This window comes from Macrobrachium rosenbergii, chromosome 4 (assembly GCF_040412425.1).
Source record: "Macrobrachium rosenbergii isolate ZJJX-2024 chromosome 4, ASM4041242v1, whole genome shotgun sequence".
Taxonomy (NCBI): Eukaryota; Metazoa; Arthropoda; class Malacostraca; order Decapoda; family Palaemonidae; genus Macrobrachium; species Macrobrachium rosenbergii.
Window position 1 is genome coordinate 70,658,482 of NC_089744.1, and position 16,948 is coordinate 70,675,429.

The 16,948-nt window shown below is 33.2% G+C and overlaps 1 protein-coding gene across 1 annotated transcript in view; it reads left to right on the forward strand.

Moving 5' to 3' along the window:
* The first annotated feature begins 6,536 nt into the window (after positions 1–6,536).
* The window catches only part of LOC136835679 (zwei Ig domain protein zig-8-like), a 79,723-nt gene continuing 69,311 nt past the window's right edge, over positions 6,537–16,948 (forward strand). Inside the window, exon 1 of the mRNA XM_067099519.1 lies at positions 6,537–7,020. The gene's annotated coding sequence lies outside the window, so the exon portion shown is untranslated. The remainder of the gene's footprint in view (positions 7,021–16,948) is intronic.

Here is a 16,948-nt window from a genome sequence, read left to right on the forward strand (position 1 = left end):
CTATCATTACAGTCCTTGATGAAATTACATCAGCTACCGTCGTGGGAACATAGGACTACTGTTCCACAATAAAGGGAATTAAGTCCATCGGGAATCTATTAGCGTGATACTGTGGTTCCCATACAAAACAGGGACGCTGACTTTGGGTGCAAGGCGTAAATTGCAATAGATGAAGATCCTGACTGAAGTACGCTATGGAATATAGCAATGCAGATATTCTCTGATTTTGTTTAATTCGTAAGTACCATAACTCCCAGCATTGGTACATATGAATGAAATAAATCATTCCCTCTTCCCCCTCCCCCACACACATGCTTTCCTTATGGTATATAAGAATTGGCTGAAAAAGATGACAACCTTCCGGTTCTCGGCAAATCTTTCATGCTTCTAGACCCATGACATGACAGTACTGCCGTTCCATTCGTTCCCGTGTAAGAACCGATGCTGGTAGTCTCATAGCAGATGACATATCTGGGGAATTCATACCTCGAAACGATTATGATTTGTTAGGGGTTTCCATTCTGCGTTCTGCCAGTCGTAATAATACTTGTCTTCGTTGATTTTGTGCGTGAGTTTATGTGTGTGTCTGTGAGTGTGCGTGGGCCTGTGTGTGTATGTGTGTGCCTGTGTGTTTGTATGTTGAGAGGGTGTGTACCATTGTGTCAAATCTACCAAGTGGGTGTTAAGTATATGAACTGCCTTGTTGCCACCACTTCAGCAGTCACGTGAAATATCTAAGGAGGGGGAAATCTACTTTACTCTGCTGAAATTTGCTGGATAAAACTAAGTCAATAGCATCTATCATGCAGCCTTTGGAACTGTATAACTTTTCTTTCAGTATCTTTTAAACAAAATATTGATTTATTACTGTTCAATTCGCACCAAGTATTGAAAATAATTTTGAGGAATTTTACCAGTCTCTCTAACGTCGGATAAAGATACGTAAAAAAATGTTTAAAAGCGTGTGATACAGAAGTTTCATCAGGTACAGGGGATGCGATATCAATATTCTGGAATAAAATGCCGCATAAAAGAATATTGTGCAATGTAGAAGAAAGGTAACTGATATTAGGTAGGCTATTTCAGTTGAAGCGCAAATTTACGACGAAGCAGATAATGTCTGGGAGCCCCTTAGTAAGATGAACATTCTCTTCACGGGCTTTTTAAAATAAATCTTGACGAACCTTCAGTGACGTGGTTCTCTCTATTTCCAGTTGTAGTGTTTCTTTAAAATTACAATTTTTGAATAAACCTGAAAAATGTTGAATGGGTACCATGTTACCCTCGCAGTAACTATAATTTTTCGATTTACTTACACGAGAACTGGCTCTTTCGTTTACGCTTTCGGCATGAAAATGGGAGTTCACGTAAGTAAACAATGCTCAGGGTTAGAACGTGTGTACATGTCTGCTGGAGGGAGGAGCTGTTGGTTATCTTACGTCTCTTCCTGGTATTTTGATTCACGCACCAGAATTATTCATGGGCTGTATTCTTCTCCTTTTATCCATCTGTAAGTCTCTCTCTCTCTCTCTCTCTCTCTCTCCTCTCTCTCTCTCTCTCTCTCTCTCTCTCTCTCATATCGTTTTACTTGATTTCCTGGCCTAAATGAGAGTTTTGACTCTCTCTCTCTCTCTCTCTCTCTCTCTCTCTCTCTCTCTCTCTCTCTCATATCGTTTTATTTGATTTCCTGGCCTTAATGAGAGTTTTGATTCTTCTGTGTGTGTGTGTGTGTGTGTGTTGTGCCCCATCTTTGTATCTTGGCTTACCTAACAGTTCACAGAATAACTATTTTTTCTCATATTTTCTCTCTCCGACAGTTCACCGATTGAATAATTCATCACACATTCGCCCCCCCCCCTCTCTCTCTCTCTCTCTCTTGCTATTATTAAAATTCTTTGTACTTCCAGTTCTTACCCGCAACTCCAAATTCAACCATGGCCCACCCCTAGGTAATTTTCAGTTTAAGGGATGTTAAATACCTTTTCAGGTATCTAAGGTCTTTAAAGAATAACTTGTTTTTAGTGCCTTTCTTATAGAATGATTTTTATTGTATTTTCGTAAACAGTTGTTAAAGGACAGTAAGTCTGTGCAAGAGTTCGTCATTTTTGACTATGATGAGCCTTCGTTAATAGCTGCCAGGTGCACTAGCGGATCCTGGAGGGACGCGTGCCCCCATGAAAAATAATGACAAAATAGTAATATTGAAGACTTAGATAATAATAACAAAAGTGAGAAATATAAAAATGTGGAAAAAAATCTATTATAAAATAAAAAAATCTATTATAGAAATAATATATATATATATATATATATATATATATATATATATATATATATATATATATATATATATATATATATATATATATATATATATATATATATATATATATGTGTGTGTGTGTGTGTGTGTGTGTGTGTGTGTGTATAATATGAAAATTGGTGCCCCCCCCAACGAAATTTTTCTGGATACGCTAGTGGCCAGGTGTGTCAGAATAATCAATGTACATGTACTGTACATCAGGTTGAGTGTTTGTCTGCAAGTTCGGCACACTGAAGATTTTGTCGAAGATGTTACTGACAAATTTTATTAAAGTTTTTGACTGTGGTTTAAGATTAGATGGAAAAAGAACGAATAAGACTAAATTTTTCAAATATTTAGAAGCAATGATATTCAATGGAGGTTCTCTTGAGTTGGAATTTAGTGAAAGAATGAAAATAGAAATTATACAAATTTAAACTCTCAGATACACGTACAAATTAGGGGTTGTTTATTTTCAATAGTTAAATATCAGGAGACCTCTCAATAAATTTGTCATGTAGAAGGAAAAATAATTGGGGAAAAGAATTATAAACAGAGAGAGAGAGAGAGAGAGAGAGAGAGAGAGAGAGAGAGAGAGAGAGAGAGAGAGAGAGAGAGAAGAGTGAAAGTAAGGAGAGTTAAAATCTTCAGTTTATTCTGTTTAAATCAGCTAATTCCACCTGTTAATCGCCTGCGGGAAGCAAGTTCTCCCAGCACGCCCTAAAACAGGAGACATACAAACGATAGAATTGCTTTTTCAAAATATTTTAAATTTTTTAAAAGTATGTCTGTTATCTTTCTTCAAAATCCATACGCTTTTGTGAAGGATGAAATTGCATTTTCAAAGTACACTGAAATTTGCAAAATATGAGTTTGTTATTTTCCTGCAAAAGAGATAAGCTTTCGTGAAGGATAAAATTGCTTTTTCAAAGACATCGAATTTTTCGGAAAGCGGATCTGTTATTTTACTGCAAAAGTGATAGGCCTTCGTGAACGATATAATTGCTTTTTCAAAATACATTAAAATTCCTAAAAAAACGCAGGCCTGCTATTTTTCTGCAAAAGCGATAAGCTTTCGTGAATGATAAAATTGATTTTTCAAAATACATTAAAATTCCCAAAAGGCAGGTCTGTTATTTTTCTGCAAAAGCGCTACGCTTTCGCGCAGGCAGGACTCGCTGATTACACCGGCGGAGGCTTTTTATTTTTGTTAATTTTCGAAATGATTAACTAATGAGTCCGGTCAGTGGAACGAGTGGTCTTCGTGATCACAGAGCTCTCGCCTCATTAGACATGGAAAGGGTCGTTATCCAATTTCGCATTCCCTCCGGAGACTCGTTTGTGCGTCTAATGCAATTTGTTGCTTTGAAATCGACCAGGTGAGCGTTCACATTTCCATAAATTAAAAACGTCATGTCTGTTGACTCATTACGTTATGGTAATTAGTCTCATTTGGGTCTTTTCTTTTTATAGGTTTTTTCTTTAAGTTTTCTCATAGGAAGTATGTCGGGGATTTTATGATTTCGGTAAAAATTGCGTTCGGATTTGCTTTTCAAAGTTATTTTCTATTGCCTATGAGAATTTTCTGCATAGGGGATGTTGGGTGCTCCATTACGTGAGACCCTGCTTGAATTAGAAGAATGGAAAAAGAACTAGGGAGTCTGGTAATGATCACTGTGTAATAATCTTGTAATGACCAGTAATTTTCTGTCCGGAAGATCGGCACCCGAGTGAAAACTATTGCTGCCCCATAATAATATATAAATCATTATCTTTTTATATTTTTCTAGCTCAAAGTCCAGAATTTCTGCTTTTCCACAACAAACTAACATACACACATATAAATATATATATATATATATATATATATATATATATATATATATATATATATATATATATATATATATATATATGCATATACATACATGTGGTGTGTCTCCTTGTGTTTGTATTTTCAAAAGCCTCAATGACCTCATAACTTCTCGATATCCACGTCACTTTTCACAATAAGCCTTGCGCGACAGTATTCGAGCGAACAAACGTGAGGTTCCAGTAAGGATGCGCTAACATTCTATATATATATATATATATATATATATATATATATATATATATATATATATATATATATATATATACACAGGGTAACTGTGATATATTCCTTGGCGTTAAGCGTCTTGTGAGAGTCGCCGGGTCATGGGATTTGCAACCTCATACCTTGTACTGACAAAGCCAGAGACTAGTTAAAAACACTGGGATTAAGAATATCTATAGAAGTGGTGCAGAAGAAAAGAAATGAATGATAGCTGATTAAAGTAAGGCGAGTGAGCTGGATTTTTTGGGCACTTCGTGAGGTGAAAGGACTACGTGCACAGCAATGGGAAAGAGGAAGACTAATTTCGTCTGAAAAGGTGTGGAGCCACAGGAGGGGGAGCGTTTATTATTGCCAGGAAAGCCCTGGCCATGGGCGAAAGATTATAAATGTGTTAATTTGAGGATTGCATGTTTGTGTGTAAGGTGGGGCGTGGCAGGAGAAAAAATGTAATGATGGAAAAACTGTAATGACGAACAAATTTAATGATGTACAAATGTGTTACTTCGAGGATTGCATGGGTAAGCCGGAGTCTGGCTGGGGAAAAATTATGATGGTGATTCTGTATGGCCCTAGAAATGAAGGAAAATGTGATTGAAAGAGTCTGAATTTTTTTGTGGTCATGCTAGGGATTTAAATGTAAAGGTAGGCGGCAAATAAAGAGACGGTGGTGTTGGTATGTATCGAGTTCTTTAAGTAAATGAGAACGGAGGAAATTTTTGCGGAAATGTGTTTGGTAAGGAACATGCTTGTTGCAGATGCTTAGTATTTAAAGAAGACTATGAAGGAAAGAGAAAAATGTGCCGAGAAAATGTGTATTTTAGGTCATGTGTTAGTACAGAGTAACAGATAGAACAAACTGGCGGGTGTAATAGGGAGAAGAGGAGTGGTTGGAGTCATATCTAATCATTATTTGATTGAAATGAGAGTTAAGAGAGAAATATCTTTAAACTGAAGTAGAGAAATATCTTTAAACTGAAGCAGTTTAAAAACCATAACTAAATATAACCAAGCCTGGGGTGAGTAGTAGGAACGAAATGCGAGTATACATGGAGAAAATATAGGTGAAATATGATCTAGGATTGAAGATACCTGTTTAGATATAGAGGAGACGAGGAGTTTGTAAAATTCCACGATGGGGTCACATAAAAAGTGGGAATTTGAGATAATGAAAGATTACTAATACAAAGGATTAAAGGATTTTGAAAGGGTCTGGATGGCACAATGAATGTTGATGTGGATTCTAAAAGACTGAAATCGCTTGATGTGAATGAGTCTTTGGGAGTAAATAACGGATAATAGAAGGACATGACAGGAGGTGAGTTGCAGCATAGTTGAAGGGAGGAAGGAAGGTTTCAGGGTGTGTGCAAGAGATAAAGGGAAAACTTGGAATGTCTACAAACGGTAGATTTGCGATCGTATGGAGGAACTGTTGAGCCAACTCTCCCCAATAGAACTGAAGTGCACATGTTGAAAGTGAACGAAAGAACAAAAGGCTGAAGTTGCTAAAATTAAGTTTGCATAATATATGTCGTATAGGAATGAAAAGAGTAAGAAATTTGGTGATTCGTTGACGTGATACAAAGGTTAAAACAGATGAGAAGGTTGATTAAATTGTTATGAGGTGGTTTGACCCTGTGGAAGTTTTCCGCAAACGAGGTTGCATATACATAAACACATACATACAGGCTACATATACATATACATATACATATACATATACATATACATATACATATACATATATGCTAATTCGCAATGGATATAATTTTATTTCGTCTTTGTCACCCAACCGTTCTTGCCTGCCCCATTTTAATTTTTGATTACAAATCTCATGGTCTGATTTCTCTCTCTTTAAGTTCATTCCATCATATTTGAGCAGCCAAAATCCGCCGCTGTTCCAAATAATTTTAGTATTCATCATCCTGATTCACAAGACGCCTAGATCTTAACATAAATTAGCATAGGAGATTTGAACAAGCAATGTAAAGTGTAACGGTAAATATTCCTCAAATAGAAATCTCCTCCGAGGATTGAGATACCTATAGCGCCATCTTTGGGGAGAAGATGGCACCCACCAGAGTCGCGCAATTCGATGTCCGATCGCTGCGAAGTCGAGACTCGAGAGCCAGACTCAGTATTGCTCTGTCGGCCATACAGGCACGACGTGTCCGAGTAGGCGCTCCAAGCTCTGGCCCGTCTTCCCCGTGACTTGGCCGGAAATCTTTTAAGTGACTTTAACTTTATAGAACTTCTTCTTTGTGTTGTTATTCGTCATATTTATAGAATATGTATGTTGATATGCTATAGATAACTATTTTTCTCTCTGTTCTCTGAAAGTAAAGAGTTCATGTAAAAAAAAAAGATAAAAAACTTTCTTTTACGCCTGCTATGAGTGTTCTGACATTACAAGTAGATTTTCTGGAACTTAGCCTGGAATTTTCAGTGTCGATAAAGTCTAAAGACCTCTTTTTTGTGTTGTTCTTCGTGGGTTAATGTCTTTATACATATATATATTAACTATATATAATGTCCTTCTTCATCTAGTTTTTTAATGCACAAAGTTCTCGTAATAACTTGTGCAAGTTAGCATGAGATCCTAGCAAGCCAAACATCATTTATAGTAAGTATACAAAAGATATATAACTGTTTTAATGCATGATTTGATCTTTTCCTCCCTAAAATATGTGCTAAATTATGAAGGCTTAAACATTTTATTGTATGTCAATCAGGAGAAGATATTAAAGTAATTATATATTATAAACTTGTATGTAATGAATAAAATTAATATGTGCACTGTGCGCTTAAATGTACAATCATTGTCTCTCTCAATATATATACAGACTCAAACCTTCACACACATACACACACACAGCAGACACACACATTATTATATATATATATATATATATATATATATATATATATATATATATATATATATATATATATATATATATATATATATATATATATATATATATATACACACATATTTATGTATGTTTATTATTTATTTATTTCACGAGAGAAAGAGAGAGGGAAAACACGTCTTGCAAACATTTTTAATGCCATAATTGTTTGAATCTTCAAGTTAATCCCAAAGCAAATTACAAGAAGCTGTAGTACTTTAAAAGATAGTAAGGGAACCCCAGATTTTATGTTTTTTAAAGAATATGCACAATAGATAACAACAAATTAGAATATCCAAAAAATTACAGTTAATCTTGCTATTAAGTTTTGTAATTTTAAGACTATAGTTCAATTAGTATCTAAAAACAAATATACAAATTCTGTAGGGACGAAATGTCCATTCACTAAGATACATTTCCTTAATCTGCTTACTATTAATTACTTGCTGCCTGGGTAAGATTATCTTATAGAATTACCTCCCTTTTAGACATCATTCTTTGATAAACAAGAACGGGATATCAAAAAAATCTTGGAAAATTAAATTTCTTACTGAGAAGAAGAGAGATTGCCTCCCGAATTAATTAACTCCAAGGAAACCATAAAAATGCTGATGAATTAAATTTCGCATTTAATCTGGGGGCGTCTAATTAATCGTATGTAAACTCTCTTAGGCTTTGGCATCATAATGATGGTAAATGGTGCTCCATTAGCCTTCACTGTTTCTAATAATCGTTGAGTAAAGGTGAGATTGTAAATGAAAAAAAAGAAATTCAGTAATTTTAAACTCTTCACGTCGGAGTCTAAGGAAATTAACTGTTTTTGTAATTAAAAAGTAGCTTAAACGCTGTAATTATCATTGGGATTGCCAATATTTTTTATGTATTTTTTGACATAAACACCACACACACACACATATATATAACATATATGGACAAACACACACACATATATATAATATATATAAATATATATCGTATATATAAATTTATATAAATATAAATATATATTTAAATATGTAAATATATTTATGTATACATATATAAATATATATATAAATATATATTTAAATATGTATATATTAATGTATATATATATATATATATATATATATATATATATATATATATATATATATATATATTTATTTATATATATATAAAAGTGTGTTTGTGTGTGTACAAAGTGAGTTTGCTCACTGCCGTATGAGATGCATGGCAATGTCCAGCCTCTCTTTTGTGCACAAAGTGTTGCAGACTTAGGGCTCTGGTAGAATGAAATTGAAACGAATGATGTAGAAAATTTATGCTAATGATTATCACAGGAAAGATAGGAACTCAAGCGGTATTAAAACTAATGATGTGTAATTTTTTAATATGAACGTTAATATATATCTGAAAATTATTTTTCGTCATCTGTTCTCTGGATGAAATATGTACAAATGGTAATTAGATTAACTGGATTCGTTTTTAATGGAAAGTTAAAGTGAATGAATCGTTGCTTTACTTTCAGTATTTATATATATATATATATATTATTATATATATATATATATATATATATATATATATATATATATATATATACATACATTTATGTATTCAAATGTATACTATATATATAAATATATGTAATATAAATGTATATATATATATATATATATATATATATATATATATATATATATATATATATATATATATATATATATCTTTATATTTATATATACATATATGAATATATGCATATATACCGTATATATTCATATATGTATATATATAAATATAAATATACATATATATATATATTTATATATGTACACATGTATATAAATATATATAAATTCTAAATATACATTCTTTGTTGATCATGTCTATCATTCATTTGCCTTGGTTGTAAGCAATAAGGTACAGATATGTGTCGAATTATCTTTGATACTGTATTTCAGGCAAAACAGAGTTGTGCTTGCAAATTTTCCAATTTTCGAAGATACTTTCTACAGAACCGCTCATGAATTCTAACATATATGCATATGACTTTCTTGTATTAATTTCTCTTTATGATTCGAAAGTGGCTGATCAAGAGAAATATGAAGAGGAAACAAAAGTTCCTAGGTGACAACTATGTCACTGCAACAGTTACTATATTGTCCGATAGAAGTCACTGAATGGATTTCTTGTAGAGTGCTTCTTGCCATACCTTGAACCTGGTACTATAGTGTCCGAAGGCAGGAGTATAGTGCTATTATTACAGTGACTATTTTAAAGAGTTATAAAAGCAATTCTGGTGTTCTGCTGGCAGAGACTCGATATTTACTACACTGTGGGACCACGAAAGGCCAATGAAAGTTGCCAAGTCCTACCTGTGTCACTGTGGTATCTCCCCCTCCCCAAAAGAAAAGAGACTAGGATTAGAAATTTGCATTTTAGTTCAATAAGCATCAATCTATAATCTGTTGTGGCATTCGTTGTAGTAAACCTCAATATATGTTCTAGTGCACTGAAGGCCAAAATTTTAATTCTTTTGAATATTTCTTACCGTAAGGATTGAATTATACTGAAAAGCCGAGAAAATTTATGGACACTACCTCATACTTACAATACGTAAAATGTATTAGTGTGGAAGTAAAAGATAAGCCTAAGTAATATCAAGGCATCCTTTAGTCATAATTGCAATCCTAAGATATTCATTCTTTCCTTATTTCACTTATTATGTATGGTAATAACTCCTGAAATTTTACAACACGATGTTTTTGTCAGGCCTAAAATCGTAACGAATCCTTATGCGACTAATTCGAAGACAAAAATGACACGGTCTTAGATATGCATATTGTAATAGCAACTAACTACTTGAAATTTAGATTGCTAATGTGAAATATTTTTATAATGCTACAGACATATCTTAAGAAGTTACGTGTTATAAAAATAATAAACTTATTCTATTACCAGTTATACATTGTACATTTATGGAGATCAAAATAGACGTTGATCAGAACGGCACTCACTAAATCACACTGTTCAGAATTGATCTATAGACAGAGTGTTGGACAAAAGACTATAACAACTAATTATAAAATACAAACAAAGGCTTAGATAAGCACTTATTACTCATACAGCTCAAGTGGAAAAATTATTATTATTATTATTATTATTATTATTATTATTATTATTATTATTATTATTATTATTATTATTATTATTACTCCTCTTCCTTTTTCTTCAGTGACCTTCTTGAATTGATTTTGGAACTAATTCTGAATTGATTTTGAATTGACATCAGATTTGATTTGGAATTGATTTTACTATTGATTTTGAACTGATTCTGAATTGATTTTAGAACTTATAAATTGAATCCTGCATCTACTGATTTTGGAAAAAGATATTTGTCAATAGAAAATATTATCACTCACCTGGATTTGGTACTCCTGGTGCTTTAGTGTTGCAGGGCCGTTGGTCATATTTCATCGGTCATTACTTATTTATTTTGTGTTCCTAGAAATAGAAATAGCTGTTAAAATTTTTAAGAAAGTAAAATGGAACAGATTTATAAACCATCGTCTAACTAAGAGATGGATGGAAAGGGATGTTTTCGTTTGAACGTGAATATTCAGATCGTATCGGTATTTCTACTTGAGTTTTGTATTATTTTCCTTACTTAATGTAGGGCAGTGTCCGTTTTATCATTGAAACTATTTATTTTTTTATCATTAAACCTATTTATGACTATCAAAATGAAATGTATGTATACATATACATATAAATATATTATATATGTATATATGAATGTGTGTGTGTATATATATATATATATATATATATATATATATATATATATATATATATATATATATATATATATATATATATATATACTGTATATATATAAACTCGTGGATACTACATGAATGCTGAACAATTATTCTTTTTCATCATTAAACGTACTTATGGGTATTAAAGTGAGTATATATATACATATATATATTTATAAATATATATATATTATATATATATATATATATATATATATATATATATATATATATATATATATATATATATATATATATATATATATATAAAATCGTCGATAAGTGCTTACATACATCTATGATATTTGCGCTGTGGTAGTCTCTAACAATATTCAATAAGACTGAAATGACTGCACAATTCAAATATCAATTAGAACTATAACTTGGGACAGAAGACCACACTTCTAACTGCAAGAAAAGATGACTCAAATAAGGAAAACATGCTGAGGAAAGACGAGCAGCAGCTAAATTCGATTCTAATGTGATTTTCCCACTGTCTCGGGTCTCTTCTCGTACGTAATGACTCGTGTATGTCTAAAAGAGAGAGAGAGAGAGAGAGAGAGAGAGAGAGAGAGAGAGAGAGAGAGAGAGAGAGAGAGAGAGAGAGAGAGAATTAAAATGCATAGAGAGCTATACGTGTGGTTTACTACTCTGATCATTCAGGAAACTAGATTGTGAGGTTTTAATGAACTCACAAACGTAAGTTTTGCATCACCACTCGATGAAAGTGGTAGACTGAACTAAATAAAAGGCCACTGGACTTTTTACGAGTACAATAAGTTTCACATTTTCTTTAGCATATAATCATAATTATCAGTCTTGATACCTGAGGCAAGAAAAGCATCTGGAAGAGGGAAAAGATAAACAGAAAATAATTAATCCGGCAGCAGAAATAAATTACAAACGCACACACATGCACAATAATACACACAGACACACACACACATATATATACAGTATATCTAAAAGCTATTCAAATACAAAACTAACCTCTCTCTCTCTCTCTCTCTCTCTCTCTCTCTCTCTCTCTCTCTCTCTCTCTCTAGAGAAGTTTTCTATTTGAATATTTATTGTAAAGGAGAACTGGTGCAAATTTGAATTTGCATATCCGGAGGAATAGTAAAGTGTGCAGGGCAGCATTTTTGTAGAACAACTGCCTCTTTATGAGAACAGTTTTCTTATACTTTCGGAAACAGTCTTTTGAAAAAGTGCCTCACGACAGTAAAATGTGGACTAATGGTGATACTAATATGTACTGAAAGTGAATATTGATTGACTTTGGTTCATTTCAACGCGTCTGTTCTTTGCTGAAACTAACATTCTTCAGAATTACATAAGTAACCGTTAAGGATGTAGGTGATAAGTTTTGATTTGGTAGCTATGGATTTTTCGCATGACTTGCCTTCCCTTCTCAGGGTATTTTGGTCATCAGTGAGGTGCTAATCTTCATTCTTTTCTCTGTTTGTTGACAATTTGCTTATAATATTTATACACCTTTTGAGTCATGTTTATATTTGTTATTCTCGGTTTATCCTAACAGTTGGCTCTGTATCATGATCAGTTATTGCTGCAGTGTGGGGTCTGCGGTGGAAGGTTGAAAGCAACATTCTTTGGTAGTTCGAATTTCAAGTCAATGATCCCGTGGCTTTGTTCAATCTGAATAGGCTTCATCTAATGAAATAAATGTATAACTAAATATCCAACGCATTTCAGTCACTTATTAAAAGTAGCCTAAGGCCAAAATCAGCTAGTCCATCTAACAGTAACAACTAAAAGTTAATTTCTAGCAAGACGCAACAAATCTCTGCATTTTGTACACGTTCATTTCTCTTACCTCGGTTCTAGGTAAAGGAGTTTCCTGGCGTATTTAATGAGTCAGGATATCATTTAATTTTCGCGTCGGGAGCCTTTGTTTGTTCCAGTAATGAAGCTGAGGCTTCATAATTTATGTCTGCTGTGTTTATCTTTCCGAGGCTTGTTTATGATTTATATTTTCATACAAATGGCTCGTTCTCTTATTCAAAATATTTGTGTCGACTCATATGACTTCCAGTGATGCTAGTGGGTTTGATGATGAAAAAATAATGGAGAAAAATACACAGTTAATGATACGTGTCATTCAACATGAATGATGCATACATACATACATACATACATACATACATACATACATACATACATACATACATACATACATAGGTGTATTTTGCACGTTTATACATACAATATATATATATATATATATTCATATCTATGTATTTACATATATGATACATAATATACATAGATAGATATAGAATACATAATTAAGGACACGTATCGTTAAACAAAAAGTTGCAAAGGTTCAACTTCCCTTATTGTAGGTGAAACTAAACCATCTGGCAGTCACATACTTTTGTGATCTATTTGTCCTTTATCTATCTTATCTGTCTATCATTTTGTCTATATATATATATATATATATATATATATATATATATATATATATATATATATATATATATATATATATATATATATATAAAACAAAATATATATATATATATATATATATATATATATATATATATATATATATGTGATTACCAGATAGTTTAGTTTTACATAAAAAGGAGATGCTGTCAAATGCTATTGAAATGCCTTTTCAATTTTATATATTGAATGATATGTCTCACACATATATATATATATATATATATATATATATATATATATATATATATATATATATATATATATATATATATATATATATATATATATATATATATATAAAGATAAAAAGCACATGAATGTATGTATTTATATATTTCACGATAAAAGTCCCTCTCCTCTTTGGTGAATGTTGTACGTGATTCGAAAAGCGTTTCAAATTGAATAAAAGATAAAATGTTCAATCAGTGGCCAGATATAATAGCAGGACACAAATATTATGGTTTGCGGAAATGTTGTTCCGGTTTTCTGAATAGATATCCATTTCACAGTTCTTGTTCGCAGAATAACAAAGATTAATCATTAATATTATGGTAGAATCACGATATGCGTAGCACAGATGCCTGAAATATTTCCTCTTTTTTTGATGCAGCCTTGAGTTATGACATGCTGTATAATGTACTAACATTTCTATCTGTTTATTAATTAATTTGTTAGTTTGTTTTTCTTTTTCTAATAACTGACCTCTTCTCTCTGTACTTCCTGTTTCCTCCTGTTACTTCTTTCAGATGAACGCCACATTCAATGGCCCCTAGGGGCTTGTTCCATATGAATAGGGTTCATGTTCTCAGTCATAATAATAATAATAATAATAATAATAATAATAATAATAATAATAATACGTATGAATGATATGGATTTAAGATCATAGAGATGGAAATTATTTTTGCACCGACGCTGATAGTGGAACAGATCCTAATTGGTCTTGTTTATAGTACAATATGATGGCTTAGCAATCAGGAATAATCTTCTTTAAAGTGTCAAATGAACTAGTGAGCTAGTAACAGACCGAGGTAAAGCTGATTTCATGGATATAAACAGTAGGATATTCATGCTCTGATATTCAATCAGACAAAGCGATTTAGTTAGATAATAATGCAAGTGTTTTATTCTGCGTATTTCTGTCCTCCGTGTATCGTGTATCCTGTTGACATCGCATCGGATGCTGGACGTGAGAAGACGATGATTGCCTCTGTATCTGAACTGGTTTCCGATCTCCTCTCAAACGTATCTCTTATTTCGCCAAAGCGATCTCGCATCTGCGAAGATGGCGTCTTCGATTTAATCTTGATTACTGCGGATAAATTATTCCGCCTTCAAAGAGAACCAGTTGCATCCACTGCAATAACTGGGACGAAAATTTCATTTGTATAATTGCTCTCCCAGACACCGGCGAGAAAATGCAATTTAATTCGATTGCCTGATCCTCTCATTCTCTTCCCTTTGTTGCTTTTCCTCCTTTTTTTTTTTTGTTTTTGCCCCTGAGAATTAACGCAGAACGCCAGGGCCAGGTTCTCCTCTCGGGGTGGAAGGTTTTTGGCAGAAGGTCAGAGCCAAGGGAGGATGCGGAATATCCTGGTAGGAAGACGCGGACGGGAAAAGGTTTCTTAGATTATCTTGGCTCCTCAAAATACGTTCGTGTAAATTTACTTATCTTTAAATTATATTTACGTATAGAAATTGATTGTGTTTTTTAAAATGAAAACAGGGACACAAAATCAATTGTGAACAGACAATAACTTCTCCATAACTCGAGACAGTAACTTGTCCAGCACTAGAGCCCTGCTAACTCCAAACCAACCAGCACTAATAGATACAACAAACTCTATGATATCACGGCTAATTAGTCAAATATAGCCGATAATTAGAATCCCAGATTCACAGATTGATATCGAAGCTATATACCGCGCAATAAACTTAAAAAAAGATAAGACGCGAATAGGGTGTCAGCTAATGGGGCTCCATCCAAACCAGCTCAAGTCTTATCAGGTGTCCCACAAGGAACAGTACTTGGTCCTGATCTCTTTATTACTATGATTAATAATATTGATAACAATTTGCAAAGCAAATATATTTTATTATTTGCTGACGATTTTCACGCCGAAGTAAATCGTGGTCACGTCAACAGTTTCATAATAAACTACATAGTGTAGCCAACGCCTACCGGAAGTACCAAGATGCTATGTCACCCCCATTTCAGCGACTCTTAACTCGATTTGGTGTCCTGTATCCAATGCTGAAGTCAGATACAATATCATTAATTTCATTTACTTCAATAAATAAAGACGAAGTCCACTCCATGGCAGGAGGGTAAACTGCAAGTAAATCTACAAGTAATCCACCTCCGGCACTCTCTCTCTCTCTCTCTCTTTCTCTCTCGCAGACATTCTTTCCAATATCCTAAGGTGTCGATGAGGTAATCCCCGACTCCCAGAGCGGTAGACCGAATCTACAACTACAAAAAATCTCCACGTAAATGTCTCTGCTAAAGTAATAAAACAAAAAAATGAACCTATTGTCAGGCCCGTAATTCAAATAGGGAATTTATTCACGTTTAAAGATTTCGGAATAATGAGTGGGGATCAAACCCCCATGGAAATTTCACGAAACATCAAGAAGATCTTGGACGTCTAATGGCGGAGCAAAAGCCGGGTTCTTGCCTGGCAAATAACGCTGGCAGCAGGAGATTTTCTGGAAAGACCCGGAGAGCCTCCTCCTCCTCCTCCACATCGAACTTTATCATCGGCTTAAAGTTGAGCTGATGCTCTTTGACGTGTTGCGAAATGATTGGAAGATTGGAAAGCAATGGAGGCGAAATTGAGAATAACAGGAGGGGCGGGATTGCGATTTTTTCCACTTTTCTTTATGTCTGTCTTTCTTCCTGTTTGAAATTTTTCCTTCTTTAAGTTTCGCGATACGTACAACAATCTGTCTGTCTTACAGTTTCCCTTATTTTAAATCTCCTGATACGTTCCACAGTCTGTTTGTCTTAGAGTTTTTCTTTTATAATAAAAAATTCACGATACGTTCCGCAGTCTGTCTGTCGTAGATTTTACGATACGTTCCACAGTCTGTCTGTATTAGATTTTTCCTTTTATAAATTTCACGATACGTTCCACAGGCTGTTTATCTTACAGTTTTCCTTTTATAAATTTCACGATACGTTCCGCAGTCAGTCTGTCTTAGATTTTTCCTTTTATAAATTTCACGATACGTTCCGCATTCTGTCTATCGTAGAGTTTTCCTTATTTTAGATTTTACGATACGTTCCACAGTCTGTCTATCTTACAGTTTTCCTATTATAAATTTCAGGATACGTTCTACAGTCTGTCTATCTTTG